General features: G+C 48.6%; 1 long non-coding RNA gene across 1 annotated transcript; it reads left to right on the plus strand.

The window, feature by feature from the left end:
• Positions 1–2,529: 2,529 nt before the first annotated feature.
• Positions 2,530–9,218, plus strand: LOC122199993. Its single transcript, XR_006193688.1, has 4 exons — positions 2,530–2,647; positions 6,402–6,578; positions 7,843–7,932; positions 8,915–9,218. It is a non-coding gene; the product is annotated as an uncharacterized LOC122199993 (long non-coding RNA).
• Positions 9,219–10,117: the final 899 nt, after the last annotated feature.

A 10,117-nucleotide genomic window follows, 5' to 3' on the forward strand; every position in this document is an offset into this window, starting at 1 on the left:
CAAATAAATATGCCATCATAGTGTTTGGGGCAAGAAAAGCACTGTGATGTTGAACAACTTTTTAAAAATTATGCATCCGTTGAATAGTGGACTCAATAATTCAAACCAGATAGGCTAGATTCAGAGTCTGAACTCCACTCTGCAAAATTCAGTGGTATGCTGATGAAAGTTAACAGCAAGCCATCCTGGGGCAGGGATGATGTGGTCCGAGAGCCTTCATGTTGGTAGCTTTTGCTGATTTTGTGAAATAATGTCCCGTGTGTAACTCAGCTTCTAGGTTTAACTGCTATTTTGCCGTATTAACTTCAGCTTGCCCCACATGCACTCACACACAGGTGCAGCTGAAGACCTCCCACCCCTCCCCCCTTAAGCCTTCCATCTCCAGAGATAACCTCTTATCACTTGTAATTTTATTCACTTAACTACTTAAGTATGCACTCCCATCCTGGATGTGTGGTGTCCCGTACTTCTAGATTTTTCTCTTGGGACTGAAACATCAGGTTGGGGTCTCTGTACGTTATTTAAAGTGGCAACAGTGTCGAATGATGAGTTCACTGATCTCAGGCTTCTCAAAGGAGATCATAGGTACCCTGAGGGGTAGGCGGTGATGTGCCAGCAGTTACACCTGCACACCTTCTGGAGGCATTCATTTCATTCAAAGTTTGTGAAAGACTCTTAGGTAAAAGCAATACAGATCTAGTAAGAAGCGAACAAACTTGCCCACGTTTTAAGCCAAAAGGCAGAGGAGGGCTTCAGAGGAATTTTCTCGCCTACAAGTATACAGTCACTGTTCTCTTAGGATTTTTTCGTAGAAAAGTTGGAAAGGAACCAATATGAAAAGAAGGAAGGAAACATTCTGGGACACAGAAGCAGAAGTCGAGCCTAATGCTCAGTGTGCTGCCCCACAGGAGAGTGCCCACGCACTGGGAGTGAGGCCAGTCTTGTGGCCTTGACCTGGAGCCCTGGGCAACTGGAGGCCCAGAACCTGGGCGATCCTGGCCAGCCCCCACTTTTTTGTTTTGATACTTTGCACCCTTCCTGTGCTCTTGCCAGTGCTGGAGGGACCGGCAGCCTGTCCCTCCAGCCACTCTTTCCCCCTCTAACTCCATTCTCCACCTGCTCAGGACACCAGAAGAATATTCACTATAGGCGCTGTGTTAAACAGAATCCCTTTTCCTTGTTGGAGTTGGTAAGTGCGAGGAAGACTGGGTGGGAAGGGAACTCGGTCAGGGTGTCGATTCCCTGCTGGACAGTGGGTTGGAGAGCAGGCAGCAGGCCTTCTGTGCAGTTCCCTGTGGTTCCTGTTCCCAGGGAAGCAGGTGACCCTCCTGAAGAATCCTCAGGAGGTCATGAGGAGCCTCATTACATCACAATGGTCACCTCCTCCTGTCAGATCCTCCTGTAGGCATTTTATTGTCTCACATCCTGACAAGCAGAAGGTGAGTCTGATACAAGAAGTTCTGAGAGGGAGATCACATTCCCAGAACTTGTATCACAGTATCTGGTTTTAATTGCCCTATTTGATCATGAGTTACTATTACTGTTAGATTATTAGTTATTATTAGAGACAAATATTGTTCATCTCTCACCATGCTTACTTTATAAATCAAACTTTAGCATAGGTATGCCTGTATAGGAAAAAAACTTATTAAATCATCAAATTATTAAACTCAGTTATTATTAGAGACTATTATCTCTAATTTATAAGTGAAACTTTAGGTATGCATGTATAGGAAAAAAACATAGTACCTATAGTATTTGTACTGTATGTGGTTTCAGGGACCCACCTGGGGTCTCCAGACATATCCCCACGGATAATGGGGAGGCTTCTATAGTCGTGTTCCTCTGCATCACAGCTCCCCAAACGACCCTTCCACGCATGCGCTCCGTCACCCTCTGCGCAGGAAGGGGGGTCACCCATGCACAGAGCCACCCCTCAGGGAGGGAGTAGTGATGTCACTATTCAGTGCGATGTTTCATGAATGGCTCTTTCCACTTTCACAGCTGAAGAAGCATGAATCTCTTAAGGTAAGGGTTAGGGTAAGCATTACCATTAGGGGTTAGGGTAAGGGGTAGGTCATGGTTGCTCCCCCCTTGGGGCGGGGGTGCTTAATGCATATTCCCCGACCCTTGGGGTTGCGGGAGGGGGTTCACGCATATGTCCCAACTCCCTCAGTGCAGGAGGACGTTTACCCATGCGCCCCGTCCCCCTTTGCGGGGTAAGGTGTTCACCATGCGCCCTGCCCCACCTCTGCCTGGAGGGTTTTACACATGCGCCCCTCCACCCTCGGCGTAGCAGGCATCACCCATGCGCAGCACCCCTGCTCAGCGAGGGAGTAGTGATGCCACTATTAAATGCGACATTTCATGAGTGGCTCTTTTCACTTTCATAGCTGAAGAAGCAGCTACCTATTGAGGTAAGCATTAGGGTTAAGATTACCATTAGGGGTTTTGGTAAGGGTAGGCCATGCTTGTACCCCTCTCAGAGAGAGAGAATGTTCACACATGTGCCCCATCCCCCCTAGGCCCGGGAAGGTGTTCACGCATTCGCCCCGCCTCCTACGGCGCAGGAGGGTGTTCAGCCATGCGCCCACCCCCCTTGACACCGAGGAATGTTCACGTAAGCGCCCCACCCCGCTCAGCTTGGGTGAGTTTCACACCTGCGGCCAACCTCAGCTCGAGAGGGCGTTCACACATGCACCCTGCCACGCCTCTGTGCGGGAGGGTGTTCACGCATGCGCACTGCCCCCCCCCTTAGCCCCGGGGAGGTGGTTCACCATGCGCCCTGCCCCCATCAGCACGGAAGAATGTTCACGCAAGCGCCCCAACCCCCTTCATGGGGCGGGGGTGGGGGGAGGGTGTTCGTGCGTGCGCACTGCCCCCCTCGGCGCGGGTGAGTTTCACACGTGTACTGCCCACCCTCGGCTCAAAAGGGAGTTCACACATGCGCACTGCCCTCCCCCCCCCCCCCCCCCCCCCCCCCCCCCCCCCCCCCCCCCCCCCGGTGGGTTTCAAGCATGCGCCTCCGTCAGTGCCTGAGAGTTGCGTCTGGGCAACTTTTTCTGGGAGGGTTTGTATGCTTGCGCCCCATGCACCTCTGCTCGGGAGGGGGTCACCCATGTGCAGCACCACCCCTCAGCAAGGGAGTAGTGATGCCACTATTAAATGTGACATTTCACGAATGGCTCCTTTCCTTTCACAGCTGAAGAAGCACGCGTCTCTTAAGAGTTAGGGTTACCGTTGGGGTTTTCGGTAACTAGAAATGCTAGAGGTGATGTGATTGGCAAACAGGCGGGGTTTGTGTGCATTGAGTTCCTTTTCCTTTTTTTTTTTTTTTTTTTTTATCTTTCCTTGATTTCCTATCTGTGTTGGGTCCACAATTGGTTTGATATTAATACTCAGGTTATTTTTATCTTATTGTTAACTATCCCTGGTTATCTGCTCTGATAGAAGCTTATGCAAGGACAAATATTTCTTGTTGCACATCCTAGCATTATTGCTTTTATTGTGAAATTCACCTGGTATTAAATTAGCAGTTAGTTGTCTATTTTTGGTATTCAGATCTTAAGATCATATAGCAATGCCTGAGCCTACCTACTAACGCTCATCACCGCATCCCTAACACCTGAGTACGGTATGCAAGTCAAAATTTTCACCCTTCTAGGACAGCCTTGATACACCTATATCGGTGATGGAGGGGGTGTGACGCTTGCACCCCTTCTGCACCCTTTCATCGGCCATGTAGGGACATCACACCTGTGCCCCTTCATGGGCCATGTAGGGGTGTGCTACCAGCACCCCTGCATGGGCCATGTAGGGGTGTGCCGTCTGTGCCCCTTCATGGGCCATGTAGGGGTGAACTGACAGTACCCCTTTATGGGACAAGTAGGCGTGAGCTGCCTGCACCCCCGTATCGGTGTCCTGTACCCTTTCATCGGTGTGGGTGTGCTGCCTGCAACCAATCATGGACATCTTACACCCCTTCATTGGAGATTTAGGGTTGTGCCACCTGCCCCCCTTCATAAGCGACTTGCACCCCGTCATAGGCATTGTGGGGGCATGCAGCCAGCACCCCTTCATGGCTACTGTAGTATTTGTACTGTCTGTGGTTTCAGGCACCCACCTGGGGTCTCCGGACATATCCCCATGGATAACGGGGGGTTCTGTAGTCGTGTTCCTCTCTATCACATCCCCCCACATGACCCTCGTCTCCAGATAAATCTTATGGGATCAGGAACCACTTTTCCTTTCTTCTTAGTGGAAACATCTTGCCTTTGCTTAGCATGGCTGCTTTGCTCTCTCCGCTGTCTCCTGGAGGCTCCCTTACCCTTGCAGCGCTCTCCACTCACTGCTTTTGGGTGTGCGGTCTGTCTCCTGTCGCAGTTGTGCACAAATGGTAATTTGTACCTGGAGTGGCCTCAGGAAACTGCCTCAAGATGGGACTCTGGGACTGGACTGCTCTTCTCTCTGGTGGACATACAAATAACTTCCTTGTGGGCAGAAGTGGATACTGGTCGTTGGAAGCAAGAGGTGATTTCACACTTGCTCACGTTACCACCAGTGCTGGTACAGAGTGATGGAGGACAGCATGCTGGAGGATAGAGGGTGGAGTCGTCACTGTGGCCATGGGGGGCAGTTACAGAGATTGTTCAGGGTCAGTTTTGGGTATCTGAGGTATACACAGGGAGTAGGAGAGATTGAAAGCAAGGGCGAAACATCAGAAAATCTATGGCCTCATAAGGGGAGTATCTTGTGTTTTGTTGCCAAGAGAAGCAGCTCCCCCGGACCCCCGTTGGAGGGAAATAGTCTTACCCCACCCCCAGAACCCCTAGAGAAAAGGTTTCAATGGCTTCACCTAAGACAATACCGTCGTGACAGAGAGCAGTGATCTTCAGGCTCCACGTCTGCCATCCGTGTTTACTTCCTGGAAGATAACGGGATGCCAGCGTACTCCCAATGGAGGTACGGGATCAGGTCCACACAGGATCAGGTGCTCATGCAGGGGAGTGGCAGGGCATTACCACTTCGCACTGGTAGGAGACTAGGGATGGGAGTGGATTCAAAGAGTATTAAACCAAGGAGGGTGACATATGATAGGCCAGACATGGTACAGGGTTCCTCCTGCAGGAAATGTGATTTAATGTGTTGCCTTGAGAACTGGGAACGGTCGTAATAATGACTCAATGGCTGCCTTCAGTCAACTAGGTTGAAATACCAGAGCTTCCCTGACTTTCTCAGGGAAGGAAGACTCCAAGGTCCGAGGGAGATGGGAATGGGGACCTGTTGTGTGCACACCTGCTCTTTTACCACAAACTTGGTGGCTTATGAGAACAAAATCGTGTTCTCTCATGGTTCTGGAGGCCAGGAACCCAAAATTCGCTTAACTGGGGTGAGACTAAGGTTTCCGCAGGGCTGTACTCCCTCTGGAGACCCCAGGGCTCCAGGGGACAGTGTATCCCTTCCCTCTGGTAGCTCCCGGTGGCCACCAACCTCCCTTGGCTTGTGCCCACATCACCCCAGTCTGTCTCCATGGACACAGTGCCTCCTCTTTTGTCAAGTCTCCCTTTGTCTTTCTAAGGATGCTCGTGATTCCATCTAGGGCTCACTCAGACAACCCAGGACTCAAGATCCTCAACTAGATCCCATTCATGGGAGTTAGATCCCAGGTATCAGGACTTGATTTCTTTGAGGGCCATTGTCCAGCCTAGTACAACGTGTCCTTCCATAGGGAGACAGCCAAACCATGCTAGCCCCGTGCGGTGGGGTGCTCACCGGTGAGCAGTGCCAGGGCATGCACTGCTGATAGACACTGCAGCAGGACCGAATCTCCAGGGAATTATGCCCAGATGGGAAAAAGCGAATCCTGAAAGGGTCACACGCTTTTCGATTCCACTTGTGTAATACTCTCGAGGGGACAAAATCATAGAAATGGAGAGCAGATGAGGGATTGCCAGGCATCACGAAGATGACGGGGGCAAGAAGGAGGTGGGAATGTCTGCTCTAAGAGGACAACACGGGGGTCCCTGTGGAGGGCCCGATGCTCTGTTTCTCACGTGCATCGCTTTTGAAATCCCGGCCGTGATCCCGTCCTACAGGCAGAGAGAACGTAGGGCATCTTCACGGTGTTTGCCAATCACACACAGTCCCAGCAACCCCACAGCCGCCCACCTTGCTACATCTGTCCCCACGGCTCTGGCTGGTGTCCCGTTGCCACAGTTGAGCCGTGGTCCTAAGGGAGGAAGCCATCTCGCTAACGCGGCTCCTGCACCGTTTCACTCTCTCCTGCACACCTGGGGGTTTCCTCGGGACGGCCATCCTGTGCACCTGCGGCTGATTCTCCCGGCCCACGGGGGGCAATCGCTTCCCATCCACCACCACCTGTTTGTCTTCCTACGTCCTAGCGTTGCACCTGCCAGCACCTGCAGATCTTCCCTCTGTCAGCTGAGCCTGAGCCGGCTTCCTCTCCCACTGGGCTCTAGTTCTCATCTCATTAATGAACGACACTCATCTCGCTGAAGCTCACGGTGAAGTCTCAACCCCCAGTTTGCGGACTACGTGGCACCATTTTACAGACACACGTAATCACTCCCTTTGTTTAAAAATTCCTTCCTTCCTCCTCCCACCGCCCGGGCCGCTGCTCACCAGTGTCTGTGTTGGTCTGTCCTCATCTTCTTCCCACCTCCCATCAGCTTTCCGCCCGTCCTTACTCTGGGGCGATCGCAGCCAGCCTCAGGCTCCTATCTACAAGCAGCTGGGGCCTCCAAGTCTCTAAGCTCTGCCCCCAGCTCTTCATGTCTCCAGACGCCTGTCTCCGTCTGCGCACCACACAGGTGCTACCCTCCCCAGCCTCTGCTACCTCCCTGAAGGCTTCTCCTCTTCCCCTCCCCTTGTTTACTGGGCTGCGGCCACACCGGCCCCCTCTCTGCTCCCTGAGCATGTCAGGCACACACTCCTGCTTCAGGCCTTTGCGCTGGCTTTGCCTCTCTCTGTCCGGAATGTTCTCCCATGTGCCCAGATGACATACTCATTTCTGTCATATCTTTGCTCTGACGTCACCTGCTCAGTGGGGCCTCTGCTAGCTCTCTGTCTAAAACAATACTGCTCCTTCTCCAACCCAAACACCTGATCTCCCTTCCCCGCATTCTTTTTCTTCCTGGCCTTGGGCATCATCTGTTTTTCTTATTTCCTTGCTGTCTGTTGCCTACTGCAGTCCCTGCCAGGATGTCAGCTCTATGGGGTCCAAAAACCAAACTAGCTTTGTTTAGGGCTGTTTCCTTATGCCTCTACAATAGTGTCTAACTCCTACAAAGGCTCAGACACCACTTGCTGAGTAAGTGTTGGGATTTCATGTTAGTTTGCTGGGTCCGCCATCACAGAGTACCACAGACTGGGTGGCTTAAGCAACACAAATTGATTTATTTATTTTCTCATACTTTAGATCAAGGTGTGGGCAGGGTGGGTCTCCTCTCTCCGTGGCTGGTAGATGACCTCCTTCCCACTGTCTTCACGTGGTCTTCCTTTTGTGTGTGTAGGTGCCCACTCTCTTCTTATAGGACACCAGTTATTGGATTAGGTTCCACTCCCCCCTCCCCCAATGAGCTCATTCAACCTCCACTTTACCTTTCAAGAGCTGGTATCCAAGTACAGTCCTATGGGTAGTTAGGACTTCAATGTATGGACTTTGGGGGCAAATCCATTCCATAACAGCTTTCTGTCTGTAGTACCTAGTCACTACTCACATGGGTTTTTTTTCTGTATGCCCTTGCCTCCATTATTTGCCCACACAGTGCTAATCCCAGTTTGCCCTTAGTCCAAGTTATAACTGTTTATTTATTTGTATAGGCTTGCATCTTCCCTCTACCTCTATACTCCAAGTTCCTGGCTGGCACTGGAATTACATCCTTAGGATGCACATCATAACTTCCAGGTGAGGTAAGTATGCTTACTCTCGTTTCAAAAATCTACAATCTGTATGATTACTCTCATTTCGAAAATCTACAATCTGAGGCTCAAAAGAGAGTAGGTCATGTTTCTGAGATCACAGTACTAGTAAGTGCTATTCTTTTGATAACTTTGTTCTCATGGGCTCCAAAGCTCCCTTTCTTTCATCTACCACACTGTCTCCAAGATGAATGGGGAAAAGCCATACTTCAGTCTGATATATTATAAGCAATTGTAACTGTAAAGCTGGTGTCACTTTTCAGGAAATAGGATTACATTGAGAATCTGAGTAATTATATTCACAGGTGGAATTTGAATTTCATATCCTTTTTTTTTCTACTGCTGCAATTTCTGTTATCCTTAATGATTATCTAAATGTATTCTTCCCTTGGCAAAATTTAGCCACTAAGAATACTAAGAGAGTTTGTTTCCTTTGTAAGAGATCAGAATTATACAATGAATTCATAAATGTCAAGGCAAGAGCCGTTACTTTCTCCTAAAATATAGAGGAAAAGGTCATTGCCTTTGTTGTAAGACTTTACCATGTGTTCTTGATAACATGCCTGAGCTCTCTTGGTGAAAAACCGTTGTAGACTTTGAAAGTCAGTTATTTATAGTTAGGAGAGTATCGTTCTCTCTTTGGGTGGAGCTGATTGTTTATTTTTTTTTCCCAATATATGAAGTTTATTGTCAAATTGGTTTCCATACAACACCCAGTGCTCATCCCAAAAGGTGCCCTCCTCAATACCCATCACCCACCCTCCCCTCCCTCCCACCCCCCATCAACTCTCAGTTTGTTCTCAGTTTTTAAGAGTCTCTTAGGCTTTGGCTCTCTTCCACTCTAACCTCTTTTTTTTTGTTTAAAATAGAACTTAGGATTTTTCTCCATAGATTCATATTTTAGACTGAGCTTTGCTTTAAAAAGTATGTTATGTTTGTATTCATGCAAGTTGTGCAATCATTAAATTCGCAGGAAAGCAGCTGTTAATAGCTGTCATTTGGACATGTAGATGGAAATGGTCATGGTATGACTCCTCACCCCTGTTGAGCTCCGGTTTCCTTTGGCATTTCCAAACCACTGCCCTGAGCTTATGGATGTTGATCAAGTGGCCAGGTAATGGTTGTTTTAAATTGGCATCAGGGGTGTAGAGATGGCTCTTAAGTTGTGTATGAGGAAGCTCTTGGTTCTCTGCTTCTATGTTTGTGTAGCTCCTAAAAATAGAAGGCTAAAGCATCTTATCTTAATAAACTTTTTTCAAAGTAAATGCACCTTGTGAATGAGCTAAAGGCTTAGATAATAATCAATACTTTTGGAGTCTGATATTAATTTGTGAATTTAAAATAGGTCTAGGGGCATCTGGGTGGCTCAGTTGGTTAAGTGTGTGACTTCAGCTCAGGTCATGATCTCACTGATGGTGACTTCGAGCCCCACGTCGGGCTCTGTGCTGACAGCTGGGAGCTTGGAGCCTGCTTCAGATTCTGTGTTTCCCTCTCTCTGCCCCTCCCCTGCTCATGCTCTGTATGTCTGTCTTTCTCTCAAATATAAAATAAATCATAAAAAAATTAAAAGTCTGGAATAAATCTGTAGACAGTAACATACTTATAATGACTGGTGATTAAAACAAAGAAATAGCCTGAATCTCCAAGGATAAATTCCTGTTGTTTCCCTAGGAACCCATCATATATCAGGTTGATCATTAAGCTGAATGAAAGCATTAATCTTTTAGTAACTTGGAAGAGATAAGCATACTATCTTAGCTAGAAGGTTTAGAATATATCATTTTTATAGATCGATTTTCTTTAGTGATCAAATAATTAGTTTGAGGTCTCTTTTATTTGGGTATTCAGGATTAAGACAAGTAATCTGAGGCAAATGAATTAAGACCATTTTAGAGCTGAGCTGGACTAAAAAAGCCAGATCCTGGAGTCATGATAAAGATAGTTTGAACATTCCATTTCATCAATAAAAAAAGGTACAGCTCTGGGGCACCTGGGTGGCTCAGTCAGTTAAGCGTCTGACTTTGGCTCAGGTCATGATCTTGCAGTCTGTGAGTTCGAGTGTCGTGTCGGGCTCTGTGTTGACAGTTCAGAGCCTGGAGCCTGTTTCAGATTCTGTGTCTCCCTCTCTTTCTGCTCCTCCCCCACTCATGCTCTGTCTCTCTCTCTCTTCAAAAAT

Source organism: Panthera leo, chromosome D1, assembly GCF_018350215.1.
Source record: "Panthera leo isolate Ple1 chromosome D1, P.leo_Ple1_pat1.1, whole genome shotgun sequence".
NCBI lineage: Eukaryota > Metazoa > Chordata > Mammalia > Carnivora > Felidae > Panthera > Panthera leo.